The sequence below is a fragment of the Gobio gobio genome (genome assembly GCF_949357685.1).
Source record: "Gobio gobio genome assembly, chromosome: 8".
Classification (NCBI taxonomy): domain Eukaryota; kingdom Metazoa; phylum Chordata; class Actinopteri; order Cypriniformes; family Gobionidae; genus Gobio; species Gobio gobio.
The window spans coordinates 47,097,068-47,110,388 of record NC_137114.1 but is presented as its reverse complement, the minus strand read 5'-3'; the positions used below and the strand labels follow the sequence as shown (position 1 = coordinate 47,110,388).

At 35.9% G+C, this 13,321-nt stretch overlaps 1 long non-coding RNA gene across 1 annotated transcript; it reads left to right on the top strand.

Moving 5' to 3' along the window:
* The first annotated feature begins 5,493 nt into the window (after positions 1–5,493).
* On the top strand, positions 5,494–7,450 carry LOC307129921. Its single transcript, XR_013816964.1, has 3 exons — positions 5,494–5,585; positions 5,963–6,041; positions 7,353–7,450. It is a non-coding gene; the product is annotated as an uncharacterized lncRNA (long non-coding RNA).
* The last annotated feature ends 5,871 nt before the right edge of the window (positions 7,451–13,321 follow it).

Sequence of the window (13,321 nt, the reverse complement as noted above, 5' to 3'; positions counted from 1 at the left end):
GCATGCTCATGCTGCGCGTGCGCGTAATTTTTCTTAAAGGGGCCGCATATTCTTAAACAGGCCCGGTGTCATGAGAAATCGTGTCCTACTGTGAAATAGTTGGATCCCACTAGGAAACTTAGGATCCCAGAGCGATTCTATTGGCTGAAATAACTTTTAAGGGATAATCTGTTCAGAGCCTGATTACAATTCTTACAAAATCACGTTTTGATTTTTGTTGTTTAAATTGTGTTAAAATACTCTTTAATGTCTTGCAAAGCATATGTTTCATATACTAGTATATAACAAAAGCTATAAGTTGTGAAATCAAGCAAATCTCGTTCTTCATGTTTTTTTTAGTTAGTGTACGTTGTAGCAGAGCATACAGCTACCTGATTAGCTTAGTTTATACACCACGGTTGCACGCAGGGATGGGCAGTATTTCAGATCAGGGGCGCCGCTAACAATTTTGGGCCCTTTGAAAGAATATGAGGTTGGCCATGTCACGATTATATTGACTGCTATATTTCCTAATTATTTATTAAATCCAGCCAATTGGTTTATGAAACATTGATTAAAATTAAGATAAAATTTATACAAAACTAAATTAATTTTAAAGAAAGACTTAATAGGAAACAAAATTCAATGAAATGGTCAAAATCCATGTCCCCCGACATATGCACATCTGATTATGTAGCCTTACTCATGCGGCTCACTTTTTATAACTAACATATGAAATTAAAATAATAATAATATTTAAACATAGCCTAACTATGAAACTAAATAGGCCACATTTTCTTTAACCCATGGCCGACGAAGGCACTGGCGCTTCTGATGGATTTTTTCCTTTATGTCAGCGGAAACAACTCAAAATACTCCGTAATTTTTAGCCACACAGATAAGTGCAAGACATTATTATAAACTGTAAACAGTCTACTTTTATTTGTGTACACTCACAGTGGCCCTCATTTATCAAAAGTGCGTACACCAAATTTCCAGCGTACACCTGGCGTACACCCAAAACCACGGTGACTTTGAGATTTATCAATATGGACGTTAGCGTACGGCACGCTCACATCCTACGCCAGCTCAGGAGGTGGTGTACGCACGTTTTGAGTTAGTGCGAAAATGCGCAGAAAAACAATTCCTAACACCACAAAATGCACAGACAAAGATATGCTATATTATGACCCACTATAAAAAAAAAAAAACAACAACAACAAATAAAGCCCTTTGCACGGGATAAGTAGGCTATTATCGGGGGACCTCGTGTGATTTAGAAATTACTCCCCCACATCTGAATTTTGCGTGGCACATTCGCACGGGATAAACTGTGATTTTACTCTAATTTACTGACAATCTCCCGGATGTTACTTGAAAATATTTTTTCGTTATATAGCTGTATGAAATTATAAACAGTCGTATCGATATCATTTTGATTGTTTTATACAAATAATTTCGTTCAGTTAGAGAACAGACACTATTAAAAACGTAACTAAGCAATATAACCGAGGCGCATCTCAAACAAGCCTACTGATATCAATGTGATGTCAATATGACATCAATTTGATGTCTAAAACATGACATTGATTTGATGTAAATTGAACGTCAAAAATTTTGGCCAACATATCCATAAAATCAATTTTAGTGTGGGATTAACTTCCGATTTTCACCAAATTAACACTGGACGAAATTGCTGTCCAAACTGAATTTAAAATGGTGTGTACAGTATATTGGTCAAGTCTTGACTCCTATTTGACGTCAAATTGACATCAAGGTGCCCGCTGGGAATGACACCCAGCGGGCAATTGATGTCAAAACGACGTCAAATTGACATCAAACATTGACGTCAAAAAACAGGTCAAAAATGCAAATCAAATTGATGTCAAAAACTTGATGTCAATTTGACATCCACACATTGATGTCTTCTTGACCACCAAAATAATGACCCAAAAGTAATAATGCAAGAACAATTTATTAATCAGGCTTATATGTAAAAAATACTAATGCATTTTGGTACACACAATACAGGATTTTGTATCAAGAGACAATGTAAAGCAAATTAAAATAGCATGGAAAAGATGATTGATGTAGATAAATGTACACCAAATCTGAACACAGATCAATCGCTGCCCATTCCCCCATATCTGTCAGGAGCAGATATAGTTCTCCATATGATTTTGTTTATATCAGCCTCTGAAGATGCTGGGCTTGACTGCTGTACAGCACCTGAATGAAGATGGAGCAAATATTGTATTACGTGTTTCACAGCATTTAAAGCATAAATACTATTTTCAGCAACCATCACTTGTTCATCATTTATTCACAAAGTCATTTAAACTCTCTAAAGCTAGTGTTATACTTTCTGTGTTGTGCTGCCATTCTAATAAAGAATAAATTACACTTTAAAATATATTCAAATTAGAAAACAGCTGTTTTAATATTCTTTCACAATGTTATTGTCTTTACTGTACTTTTAATCAAATAAATGCAGTCTTGGTGGGCATTAGAGACTTTTTTAAAAGATATACAACACCAACACCAAACTTTTGAACGTGTATGTTTGAGGTTTCACTTACTAGTCACATGGTTCATAGCGCCTTAAGAGATGTTCAATAGGAGATCCACTCCAACTCTGCTACGGTGCAGGGCTTCAACCTGGAAAGCATCAACATAAACAATTTATCACAGAGCAAACAATATTTAGTATACAATGCCAGGTGTATTAAAAGGATAGAAGCTACAGCAGAGGTGAAATGTGAGAAAGAAAGGTAAAAAAAAAGATCTTTCTCAGAAAAGAGAAAGTTTAATACAGAACATATTTCTGTTATTCTTAGGGTATCAGAATTTATGTTTTTAGTTAACGTTACTTATTCATTTAATATTGTTCATACAGCGTCACTTATATTTGGATGTCAAAGCCTTCTAAAATGAATTAAATAAATAAAACATTTAATATGAGAAAATAAAGAGAAGATAGATGTATGTGATAGGTGAAAAATATTGTTAAAATGGATATGAGATTAATTAACTTCTTCAGTTCACCTGTGTTTCCTACTTCTCTGTCAGCTGCTTCCTTCAGACATGTAGGGATCTTGAGAGCTTCCCCTCTGTTGTAGAGGGGTTATTTTGTTCTTCCTGAAATCACAGAACATTTTTATCAATATTTTAACCAGTTTCAGACAATTTTCGCGATCGCATTTTTTTCTGTGTAAGTTAAGTGGTCATCGATTAACATTTAACGTTACTGTAAATTAATTAGACAACTTCTAATGACCCATTCAATTGGCAGCAAAACCTTTACAAAAACTATCAAAACCTGTCATCTACCATAAATATTTGATTAAAAGTCCAAACTTTTATAAACAAGAGCTTACGTTAACGTTAACTTACCTGTTCTGAGGCGGTTGAGATGCTAATGAACTTCGAAGACGCTAAAGTTACATTTCTATAAAGTAAATATTCAACAGAAGCGTCAATTACACGTAAGAAAGGGGTCAGGAACAGTTGTGTGTATTATTTGTGTAACTTTACAGACTAAACTCACCTGAAAGCAGTAAAAAACAACAGCGACAGAGGGAGCTTTGCGGCTTGTCGGTTGGTTGTCAGCTGTTGCTTGCTGCGCCGTTTCCATGGCAACTCTGTGCGCTCCAGTGTTTGAAATCGAGTTGAATGTTCAACGAGCACGCCCATTAAAACACGTCAAAGTCACGCAGCATTTACAAACATAAGCATTTATAATTAACACATTACATTTTAATGCAAAATGCCACTCCTCCACATGATAGTGGGACAATTGTGGCACTTTTATCATTTAAGATTTTTTTATTGTTTTTTTTGCAAACACAACGATTTTAAAACATTGATTCATGTAAAATATGTTACAAATCCAACACAGTTCGAAAGGAAATGCCAAATGGACGTGTTTCGAGGCCTCAGTTAAGAAAAAATACTTAAACTTAAAGAAAAATAATTACTAAATATTGATATCAATGTGATGTCAATATGACATCAATTTGATGTCTAAAACATGACATTGATTTGATGTAAATTGAACGTCAAAAATTTTGGCCAACATATCCATAAAATCAATTTTAGTGTGGGATTAACTTCCGATTTTCACCTAATTAACACTGGAAGAAATTGCTGTCCAAACTGAATTTAAAATGGTGAGTACAGTATATTGGTCAAGTCTTGACTCATATTTGACGTCAAATTGACATCAAGGTGCCCGCTGGGCAATATAGCCTATACGGCGGAAGATTCAGTTTCAAAGCTAAATGTAAAAGGGCCCATTTAAGCGAGTTGTCAATGTTCTGTTTTTGTGTTTTTCATTAAGAATAATATTAAACACACCATTCAAGCAATTAACTCCCAAATTGTGCTCATTCTAAAGTGAAATAGTAGCCTCCCAGCGGGCACCTTGATGTCAATTTGACGTCAAATATGAGTCAAGACTTGACCAATATACTGTACACACCATTTTAAATTCAGTTTGGACAGCAATTTCTTCCAGTGTTAATTAGGTGAAAATCGGAAGTTAATCCCACACTAAAATTGATTTTATGGATATGTTGGCCAAAATTTTTGACGTTCAATTTACATCAAATCAATGTCATGTTTTAGACATCAAATTGATGTCATATTGACATCACATTGATATCAATATTTAGTAATTATTTTTCTTTAAGTTTAAGTATTTTTTCTTAACTGAGGCCTCGAAACACGTCCATTTGGCATTTCCTTTCGAACTATGTTGGATTTGTAACATATTTTACATGAATCAATGTTTTAAAATCGTTGTGTTTGCAAAAACAACAATAAAAATACATTAAATGATAAAAGTGCCACTATTGTCCCACTATCATGTGGAGGAGTGGCATTTTGCATTAAAATGTAATGTGTTAATTATAAATGCTTATGTTTGTAAATGCTGCGTGACTTTGACGTGTTTTAATGGGCGTGCGCGTTGAACATTCAACTCGATTTCAAACACTGGAGCGCGCAGAGTTGCCATGGAAACGGCGCAGCAAGCAACAGCTGACAACCAACCGACAAGCCGCAAAGCTCCCTCTGTCGCTGTTGTTTTTTACTGCTTTCAGGTGAGTTTAGTCTGTAAAGTTACACAAATAATACACACAACTGTTCCTGACCCCTTTCTTACGTGTAATTGACGCTTCTGTTGAATATTTACTTTATAGAAAAGTAACTTTAGCGTCTTCGAAGTTCATTAGCATCTCAACCGCCTCAGAACAGGTAAGTTAACGTTAACGTAAGCTCTTGTTTATAAAAGTTTGGACTTTTAATCAAATATTTATGGTAGATGACAGGTTTTGATAGTTTTTGTAAAGGTTTTGCTGCCAATTGAATGGGTCATTAGAAGTTGGCTAATTAATTTACAGTAACGTTAAATGTTAATCGATGACATCACTTAACTTACACAGAAAAAAATGCGATCGCGAAAATTGTCTGAAACTGGTTAAAATATTGATAAAAATGTTCTGTGATTTCAGGAAGGACAAAATAACCCCTCTACAACAGAGGGGAAGCTCTCAAGATCCCAACATGTCTGAAGGAAGCAGCTGACAGAGAAGTAGGAAACACAGGTGAACTGAAGAAGTTAATTAATCTCATATCCATTTTAACAATATTTTTCACCTATCACATACATCTATCTTCTCTTTATTTTCTCATATTAAATGTTTTATTTATTTAATTCATTTTAGAAGGCTTTGACATCCAAATATAAGTGACGCTGTATGAACAATATTAAATGAATAAGTAACTAAAAACATAAATTCTGATACCCTAAGAATAACAGAAATATGTTCTGTATTAAACTTTATCTTTTCTGAGAATCTTTTTTTTACCTTTCTTTCTCACATTTCACCTCTGCTGTAGCTTCTATCCTTTTAATACACCTGGCATTGTATACTAAATATTGTTTGCTCTGTGATAAATTGTTTATGTTGATGCTTTCCAGGTTGAAGCCCTGCACCGTAGCAGAGTTGGAGTGGATCTCCTATTGGACATCTCTTAAGGCGCTATGAACCATGTGACAAGTAAGTGAAACCTCAAACATACACGTTCAAAAGTTTGGTGTTGGTGTTGTATATCTTTTAAAAAAGTCCACCAAGTCTAATGCCCACCAAGACTGCATTTATTTGATTAAAAGTACAGTAAAGACAATAACATTGTGAAAGAATATTAAAACAGCTGTTTTCTAATTTGAATATATTTTAAAGTGTAATTTATTCTGTGATCAAAGCTGTATTTTCAGCATCATTACTCCAGTTGTCAGTGTCACATGATCCTTCAGAAATCATTCGAATGATTTGCTGCTCAGTTATTATTAATAATGGAAACAGATGTGCTGCTTAATATTGATTTTTTTATTCAACAATATTTATTCAAAATAGAAATCTGATACTACATTAGTCCACTAAGACCTTTGTTCATCTTCGGAACACAAATTAAGATATTTTTTTTTAAATCCGATGGCTCAGAAAGGCCTCCATTCACGAAGCACAATGACGCATGGACGAGAATATGACGTAGAGCCGTCGTTCGGGCATCCAGGAAATGCACGCTTTAGCACCATTTGAGCACTCTAAGCCAAGACCTAAAGCACAATCAATGTAGAATTCAGCAGCTTAGATACGGCGAGTCTTCCTCTGCTTGTAAACAAAGCTCCTCGCTTTCGGCTCTACGTCATATTCTCGCGCATGCGTCGTGGTGCTTCACGAGTTCACGTCAGAGGCCCAGACGGAACACAAGAACTTTTGAATAAAGTCGTTATTTTGATTTTTCTTTTGCGCACAAAAACTATTCTCATCGCTTCATTAAATTATTGTAGAACCACTGCAGTGAGAATGACTTTTTAACGTCTAAAGTACCTTTTATGGGTCTTGAGAGAGGAAATGTCATTGCTGCCAATGGAGGCCTTTCTCAGCCATCGGATTTCAACTAAAATATTTTAATGTGTCTGAAGATGAACCAAGGTCTAACGGGTGTCGAACAACATGAGGGTAAGTAATTAATGACAGAATTTACATTTTTGGGTGAACTAACCATTTAATTGAATCCTTATTGGTGCAACTCACCCTATAGTGTGTTTCACGTTAAGCGTTTTAAAAACGTCCTGCTGTTTTTAGTGACTGAAATAGTGCAGCAGGTGCTACAGTAGCCTACTGTAGTTAACTAGTCATGTATTATTAGAATGGCAGCACAACACAGAAAGTATAACACTAGCTTTAGAGAGTTTAAATTACTTTGTGAATAAATGATGAACAATTGATGGTTGCTGAAAATAGTATTTATGCTTTAAATGCTGTTGAAACGAGTAATACAATATTTGCTCCATCTTCATTCAGGTGCTGTACAGCAGTCAAGCCCAGCATCTTCAGAGGCTGATATAAACAAAATCATATGGAGAACTATATCTGCTCTTGACAGATATGGGGGAATGGACAGCGATTGATCTGTATTCAGATTTGGTGTACATTTATCTACATCAATCATCTTTTCCATGCTATTTTAATTTGCTTTACATTGTCTCTTGATACAAAATCCTGTATTGTGTGTACCAAAATGCATTAGTATTTTTTACATATAAGCCTGATTAATAAATTGTTCTTGCATTATTACTTTTGGGTCATTATTTTGGTGGTCAAGAAGACATCAATGTGTGGATGTCAAATTGACATCAAGTTTTTGACATCAATTTGATTTGCATTTTTGACCTGTTTTTTGACGTCAATGTTTGATGTCAATTTGACGTCGTTTTGACATCAATTGCCCGCTGGGCTATAATCCGCGCGGCCGCACGGGAATTCATAACGGTGCACATATGCAGCCTAGCGCCATTCTTCGTGAAAGATAAAGATAGAAATGCCCACAGGACACAAAAACCTTGCAAAAATGATATACGATCCGCCTAATCCCGGCCAAATAGATGCCGATTCGCAAGGGACTAATATTATCACCTCGGTGTTCGGCGAAATATGGTAGGTAATTTGCGGGGGAATTTTCACTTTACATATTACAGACATGGCCGATTCACACGGGATTAAGATCACAGTACATTCTCTGCAATTATTACAAATCACCAGAGGAATAAGTGCGAATAAGTAATTCTAAACTTCAGTGTTTATTTTTGTGCAACATGGACTTCAATGTTTAATTTGTGTGACTTTACCAAAGCATTTGATTTGTAGGCATATGTATTCCTCCAGCTGGGAGCCTGTGCGCTTTACCTGTTGGTTAGGCCCGACAGCTGCGCACGGACTGGGACTAAAATTCAGACTGACAAAATAATAAAAATGACATTCTTCTTCTTTTAAATAATAATAAAATAAATAATAACGAAATTCTTCTTCTAAATAACAATAAGCGTCATTAATAATACAAATCATAATAATAATAATAAGAATCGTACAAATTGTCATGCAATTATTAATGTTAATGAATGGCACCTACTCCACATCACATCATCATCACTATTGTACACCCCAATACATGTGACGTGATACGAAATTAAATGCTATTTATTTCAAAACACCTGCTGTAAAATAATGAATTGTGATAGGTAATTTCTCATCCAAACAGCTATTTAAACTGGATTTCCACCGTACACCTTTTTGTGGGCGCCTTTAATCCCACTCTTTAAACTCCCAAATAAAACAATTTTGTTTTTTCTCCACTTCCCTGGTGATGGTCTCGTTCTCCACGTCGGAGAAGTTTCGCTTCTTTGCCGTCTTCCGTATGTCCATGGCGTAAAATGAGGGCATGGGGGAGGCAGAGACTTGAATATATAGGGGCGTGTTATTCTAATGACGATTGTTTTCAGCCGCGGCATTTATCAAGGGCAGGTTTTGCGTACACCTGGATTTCAGAGGTGCGCATATGGAGTCAAAATAGGGCCACATATATCTGCAAAATAACACAATGTTTTGCAAACAAAAAATATGTTTTGCAAAAAAAAAAAAGTTTTGCAAAAAAAAAATTATAATTTTGCAAAAAAAAAATAGAATATTGAGAAAAAAATGCTTTTTTGCAAGTAAAAAAATAGTAATTGCAAAAGAAAAGTTACCACTGAGAGGAAAAATAAAGTTTAGCAAAGTAAAACTTGCAGCATTGACTTTGCAACACCTTTGCGCCGCTCCTTTAAATCTGCGTTTCCGTCATCCGTGCCTCTGAGGCGCAAGCTTTCCTTTGCGCTTCATTTTTCTTTGCGCCTCGCTTTGTGTCCCTGATTTGACGTGGGGGAGGGGTCAAGAGGTTGGGGTGTGTACATGGGTGTGTACAAGGGACGAAGGCGCGTCCTTCTCGTTACGTCAATCAATACAATCTGACTTAAATTTGGCCACTCGCCCTTGAGGCTGAGCAACTGTGCTGATCTCTCGCTGTCTCAATTAATTTGCCCAATCTCATTCACTTTCTATGCAGAGGATGATCCATCGATGTCTAGCATTCTGGTGTAAGGGTTATACATACCCATGTTGCATGCATGCAGCTCTCAGCTATGTTAACTAACCAAACTACATCAGGAATCATTTCTTGAATCTGTCTGACACATCATCAGTGTTGGGGTAAAGTGTTACAAGTAGAGCTGTCAATTTAACTCATTAATTAAAAAAAAACACATGATTAAAAAAATGTATGCAATTAATCATGCCCAATATATTCTTGTGTTCAAAGACAGTTAGATGATATGCAGCAGAATGACACACAGAGGTCTCGAGATCCATACGGTCTGGGGCTCGCGCTGATGACGTAACGAGAAGGACGCGCCTTCGTCCCTTGTACACACCCATGTACACACCCCAACCTCTTGACCCCTCCCCCACGTCAAATCAGGGACACAAAGCGAGGCGCAAAGAAAAATGAAGCGCAAAGGAAAGCCTGCGTCGCAGAGGCACGGATGACGGAAACGCGGATTTAAAGGAGCGGCGCAAAGGTGTTGCAAAGTCAATGCTGCAAGTTTTACTTTGCTAAACTTTATTTTTCCTCTCAGTGGTAACTTTTCTTTTGCAATTACTATTTTTTTACTTGCAAAAAAGCATTTTTTTCTCAATATTCTATTTTTTTTTGCAAAAAATTTTTTTTTTTTTTGCAAAACTTTTTTTTTTTTGCAAAACATATTTTTTGTTTGCAAAACATTGTGTTATTTTGCAGATATATGTGGCCCTATTTTGACTCCATATGCGCACAGCTTCATAAATCAGGCGGTGAGAGGAGTTTAAGCATAATCTTACGCCAATATATACGCCCGTTTCTACGCAAGATTGATAAATGAGGGCCAATATACGCAAAGGCCGTGGATTCTGGTAATAGCCCAGATAGCAGACCAACACTGAATCATCTTTGAATCAATGTTGATGCATCAACTAAAATATAATTGAATCAATGTTGAAATTTAACATTGATTAATCATCAGGTTTGCACCCTGAAATAATGTTATTTCAATGATGGAAAATAGATGAAGATGGGCTTAAAATCAATATTTTTTCAACTACAATTAAATCACTTATTTAACACTGAATCAACATTGAATCAATGTTAATGCATCAACTAAAATATCACTGAAACAATGTTGATATTTAACATTGATTTTCCATCAGGTTTGCACCTTGAAATAATGTTAGTTCAACGATGAAAAATAGATCAAGATGGTCATAAAATCTATATTTTTTCAACTTTAATTAAATCACTTATTTAATGCACTTGTAATGCACCTAAAACAACAAGATGTTAGTAAATATTTGGAAATGTGACTAATTATACATCACAAATGTACTACAAAATGAAGTTAAACTTGAAATGTGATCAAAATCTTAACATTCCAGTTAACATGCTGAATTTAAATTCAAGACTATTTAATGAATTTGACTTTCCCCTTTAAAGCACCTGCAGACACAGGAGGAATGAATGTAAAAGCAAGGTGAAAATATCTTCAAATATCTATCTGGTTTATCTAATATTAATTCTGTATTTATTAGTAAATAAACAAATAAAGTGTGGAAGTGAAACAAGTAAATTAATAATCAAGTAGCTAAATGAATAAAAGAGGAGCTGGATAGGCTACACAGACAGTGGTTTGGAAGAGATTATCCATTTTACAACACGAACTGGAGGCACAGCAGTTTTCTGCAGTTTGACATATCTGCCTACAGAACTTAAAGATCTCACTCTTCTTTCGTTTTCTTTCTTGCTGCATTAAAGATTAAATTGGAATTATGTAATTCTGGTCGGTCCTCTGAGCTAATCGCACAGCTGAAGTTCGTAGCTCTGCTTCAGCTGTGATACCTGCACGAGGGGTGACTAGAAGAACTGACATGCCAGAAATTCATCCGACCGTCCGATCGCCTCTCGTTTCTCCCTGTACACGGGACAAATATGGGATGATTTTACTATCAAAATGATTAATAAATACACGCACAATTAACCATGAACTTGATGCATTTTGTAGATATTTTCACTGTCCACAAACAAATGCCTTTCAACTTGTGTGTGCTAAATACAGAATTACATGAATGTGCAGCATTTTGTACAAATAGAGACATAATTGTGAATGCAAAACTTCAATTTTGTATTAATGTTGGTCAGAATCTGTGCGTGCAATGAGTAAGATGTGCTTTAGTGGATCCAGTGCCGCGCATGCATTCATTGACTCGTTTGGGAGTTGATCATTGTCTCAAAATCCAAATGAATCAAATAGGATCAACTCACAAACGAGGCAATGAATGCAATGCATGCGCAGCACCACATTTAATACGTTTTTAATGTTTTGATATTGTAATAATTACAGTTACTCTCCAAATTAATGTAGAAACCATTTATTGACAGCATATTTTAAATGTGTTGTAATAACATGTCTCTGTGAAACATTAATGACATTACATTACAGTACAGTGTAACTGAAATATACCAATTTCAACATTTATTAGGCTTAAAAAAAAAAACTTTTAATTTAAGTGAACTTAAAACAATCTTTACATAACCCCATTATAATAAATGTTATATTTACCCATGGCCTTCCCTGTTAGACATATACAGAAATGTAATAGTTATCAACACCTTTCTTAACTGCATAAATAATAAATTAAATATAGATTAATCATCATTAAAAGCTACAATTTTCTCTGTTCCCGTTGTTCTTTGATGAACATTCAAGGTCCCGTTTTTCGTGTTTTTTTTGAAGCTTTGATTGTGTTTACAGTGTGCAATATAACATGTGTTCATGTTTCGCGTGTAAAAAAACACAGTATTTTTCACACAATTTACTTATCTGTATACTGCTGTTTTCACTGTCCTCAAAAAGGCTTGAGGATTTCCTTATTCTATGAAGTCCCTCCTTCAGAAATACATAACGAGTTCTGATTGTGCCAGCGGTTCCCGTGTTGTGATTCGACGGCAGCTTAGCGCACGTTGCCCGGAAAGGTCACGCCTCTTACCATAATGGGGAGATGCATGCGCTCAATGTTATTGTAAACATGTCTATTTTACCGTATCAATTTGAGCCACAAAGGTGATTTGACTCCGGGATGAAAATAACAGCGTCTCAACGACATGGCGACAAACACACTCTATGAACGCAACACTTCCTCTTCTCCACGTGGGAGAGCAACAAGACCACGCCCCCTTTTTTGCGTATTCTTGTGGGCGGAAGTTAGTCGACAAACTGTTCTACTGACGTAATTAAAGCAGGATGTACAGGGATGTAGTCTGAACCGGCCGTTCGCTGGCTTTGAAAGGGAACTTCTGTTAAATAAAATATCTCGCTTGGCATTGAACTTTGAGCTTTATCATTTTACAGGTATTATTTATGCTCTAACAGCAACATTACACACTAACTAAAGTTTGAAAAATGGGATCACGAAGAACAGGACCTTTAATGACAGGCATCATCAGTGCTCCTATCACTTTAAGAACAGCCACTGCCGAACATGACGTGGATCTGACGCGCTGTCCTGTGCATCTTATTTCCTCACAACTCTAAGTTCATTTAAGACGTTATTTAACTAATTTAAGACTCCTAATATGAGAATACTCAAAATTCTCTTTGTTGTTGTTATTGTTTTTTCAAGAGCAAAAGAGAACTCGATGGGAGCAGGAGACTGACGCAAGTCTGTCTGTACATCGAGTGTGTGTGTGTAAGAGTGTCCCTCGATCAGCTGACATGAGACGCAGCCACACAGACAGGACATTGACATACAGCGCGTTCTCTTGTGTCTTGTCACATTTAGAAGCATTTACATGTATAAGACATGTGATCATATAATGTAACGCTCGGCAAAAATGCATATAAAAACGGACGCTTGAAATGATCGCGGCCGGAAAA